The sequence below is a fragment of the Echinops telfairi genome, unplaced genomic scaffold, assembly GCF_000313985.2.
Source record: "Echinops telfairi isolate 266 unplaced genomic scaffold, ASM31398v2 ScPeMD7_443;HRSCAF=831, whole genome shotgun sequence".
In the NCBI taxonomy this organism is placed as follows: domain Eukaryota; kingdom Metazoa; phylum Chordata; class Mammalia; order Afrosoricida; family Tenrecidae; genus Echinops; species Echinops telfairi.
The window spans coordinates 70,914,327-70,917,949 of record NW_022104341.1 but is presented as its reverse complement, the minus strand read 5'-3'; the positions used below and the strand labels follow the sequence as shown (position 1 = coordinate 70,917,949).

The following is a 3,623-nucleotide window of genomic DNA, read 5'->3' as shown; positions in this document are numbered from 1 at the left end:
TGCATTTCTCAAGGACTCCTGCTTAGCCCCAAAACACAAATTTATTTTGGCTGTTTTTCCTTCCCTATCTCTCATTTATTGTTCGTTCATGCTTGCTTCTTGGACTCACCTGAACCTACTCTCAACTTTTGCTTCAGGCTGTAAGTTAGAGAAAATTAAATTAAAGCAGCAAATTCACCAAGGTTCATGAAAAAATTAATTATGACAACACGAGTCAAGTTCTTTTTTTTAAAAAAAATAGCTTTATTGATATAAAGTTAACAATAATCACAACATATTCACACTTGCATTGTTAAATCTCTTTTTAAAAGAACTGAATATACATCATCACAATCGGTTCTAGTATTCCCTCCCTCCTCCTTTATTATTTCCTCCCCAATTCTCCTCATCTTCTCCATCCTCGATAAACCATTGCATCAGTTATTGTCTCTCTGCACCCACTCCTTCTGTGCTTCATAAACATAGAAACCTAACACAAACAATAAAGCACAAAGACAAAATTAAACAGAAAGCAAATAAGAATGATATAGATACAAAAATAAATAAATAAAGACTGAAAAATAATAGGCCACACAGAGAAGACATTTCTGTCATGGACCAAGTAAGAAATATTTAAACCTAGAGCAAATTCAGATTGGGTCAAGAGGGAGGTCAATTGACCAAGAATCATACTATACCATTGTCAATCCACCATAATCAAGTCTATAATAACCTCTGTCTGATAATAAAGCTATTCTCATTGCTTACCTGTGGCCAGCCAGGTACTGCAAGCAGCTGAGTAAATTTCTTGACAAAGTTTCTAACATCTGTTGGTGCTCAGTACATGCCACTTATTAATGGTAGTGATTGTGTTAGTCTGGGTAGACTAGAGGAAAAAAGCCATCCAAGCTCATATGTGTATAAGACAGAGTTTCATATGAAGGGTAATTGTACATTAAGAAAGTATCTCAACCCACTCTAGTCCAAGTCCATATGTTCGATATTAGCTCAAACATCCAATAACAATATATAAAGTCCTCTTCAGACTCATGAATCACATGTGATGATGCCAAATGCAGGAAGATCACAGGCCAGTGGGTGTGAAGTCCTGTGGGTCCAGAGACATTGTATGCATCTCCGCACTGGCAGGGCTCTCCATGTGGTTTCTCTGGTTCCCAGGGCACAGGGTCTATCAGCATAGTGCCATGTGTCTTGTCAGTAGGGTGTCTCCAAGTGAGTGAGGAAAGAGAGAGGCTGTCTCCTGCCTCCAAGGAGTAAATTTTGGAATTCCCAGAATTCTCAGGAGAAGGCCATGCCCACACAGAGGCCTCATTGGCTATGATACAATTGACAGACTATACTCCACCCCTTCATTCTTAATCCTATCAAGTCCCAAATTGACACCAGATTATGTAACTACCACAGCGATCATGTTCTTGGAGAGGGAAACAGAGAAGTAAATCCAATAAAATAAATGCTTAAATGGAAGGAATAAGTAGTTGAAAGTTCAGATTGAGGAAAGGTGAAGTTACCCTTCAAATTGTAGCTCTTTCTGAAAGAGCCACAATTCAAGAGAGAGAACTTCCAACAAGGGACACAGTGAAAATAAAAATGTGGTCCTGGCACAGACCTGCCCATGTTATGGGAAGCATAAGAAGCTCTGGATTGTCCATAAAATGAGAGCTTATAGGGTAAAAATTAAGGGCACAGAGTGTGTCAAGAGTCCAAAGAACCCCCACTAAGGAGAGAGGCCACGTCTGAGGTGCCTCAGGGAGGAACTGCCAAAGGCTCCCCGGCAGACAGCCACACAGAAAGGGATACATAACAGTCCCTCTCCACACATGTGCTTTCCCCACTCCTATTTATTTACACTCTGCCTGACTCTGGAATCAAGGCATAATTCATGACCCACCTCCCTGAGCACCCTGCAGAGTACGGGAAGCAGGGAACATCCCTGTCAAGTGCCAGATGTTTAGCAGAGGCCTAAGGGCTGCTGATGGCTTTGGAGGGGAAACAGCAAAATGTTCTGGGGCAGGAAGTGCAGAAGTTTGATGAGTGGAAGGCAGGTGGCCTTAGAGAAATGGTAGATTAAGAGGTGACGTGGAGTTGGATACCTGGTTCAGGGGCCAGCTCTGCTCCACCCTACCTGTGTGGCCCTGGGTTCCTCCACTTCTTTAACGTGTGCCTTCGTTCTTTAGCTGTCTAATGCTCCTTCTAACATTGATGCTTAAGGGTTCTTTGAGGCAGCACATGAACCTCACTTTGACAGTTGAGAAGGATTTTGTTATTTGCAGTGCACTTCTTTATTTTGAATAATGCGCAGAGTGAAACATCTTTCAGCTAAAAGAAGTTCTTAAAAAAAATTAACCCAGAGTCGCGAGCAAGCAAGCAGGAGGCTGTTTGGCTGCACAAACAGAACAATACCTAAGTCAAAGGAACTTGTTTCTGCAAGCTCCTCTGGCAGCGATTCGGATAGTGAAGTAGACAGAAAGCTAAAGAGGAAAACTCAGGTTGTTCCAGAAAAGCCTGAAAAGAAGCAAAAGACTGGGGAAATTTCCAGAGCCCTGTCATCTCTAAGCAAAGCAGCAGCAGAGATGATACTATGTTCCAGTCCTTTTCATTAAGGCCACTGCAGTATTCCGTCAAAATGTAAGGACAAAGTATTGGAAATGAGAAGAATTTACAGTGATGCTGGATTGTTCCTTAAGTCTAGAGACTGGGAAAATGTGGTATATCAGTGTTTGGGACTTCAATGGCAAAGTTCTAATTGATATTCAAAAATATTGGATGGATCACGAAGGTGAATGGAAGGAAGGAAAGGTATTTCTTTAAACCCCGAGCAGTGGAGGCAGCTGAAGGAACAGAGTTCTGACATTGATGAGGCAGTAAGAAAACTGTAAGATCCGAGCCATTTCCAACCTGTCCTTTTCTTGACGGGTTAACCTGTCTTTTGATATAGCTTTTACTTTCTAACTGTTGTTTTCCAAGCTATTGCATTGGATTGCAAAACAATTTGTAAGATGAATACCTGTTTTTTTTAATGTGCATTATTTTAAGTGTTCTGAGTGAAAAAAAATTAGTTCAGATGCAAGTCCATCTGGTTTTGGAGTACACAATGACTTTAACCACAGGACACACAAAACAATGGATTGCTTCTCTGGGAGGGGTGGGAAAGAGAGACTTAAATTGACTATTTAGAAATGCTAGTTGAACAACCCCTCATTTCCATTTGGTTGTTTTAATTTGAAATCAGTAGCTAACTTATAATACATTTTCTCAACTTTTTTCAAATCTCATCCCACGACCGACATCAGCCTATTGAACCGTTCTACTTACCCTTAGAAACTCCTTATCTCCTGCTTCTTGCTTTGTTCGTGTTACTGGTGTATTCAATAAATACCTACTGAGCTCCATCTCTCTATTAGTCTAGGTACTTTAGAGAAACAAATCCACAGCAACTCATGTATAAGAGAGTATTATGTAAAGAAAGTGTGCATCACGAAAACATCCCAACCCAATACTGCCCAAGGCCACAAGTCCAACATTAACCCATTAACCCAACACCAGTCCACAAAGTTCTCCACCTCACAAAACAGAGGCAATGATGCTGACTGCAGGGAGAAAGCTGAGTCAGTGAACGAATA

At 41.0% G+C, this 3,623-nt stretch overlaps 1 pseudogene; it reads left to right on the top strand.

Moving 5' to 3' along the window:
• Positions 1 to 1,975: 1,975 nt before the first annotated feature.
• LOC101649049 lies at positions 1,976 to 2,879 on the top strand (annotated as a pseudogene).
• Positions 2,880 to 3,623: the final 744 nt, after the last annotated feature.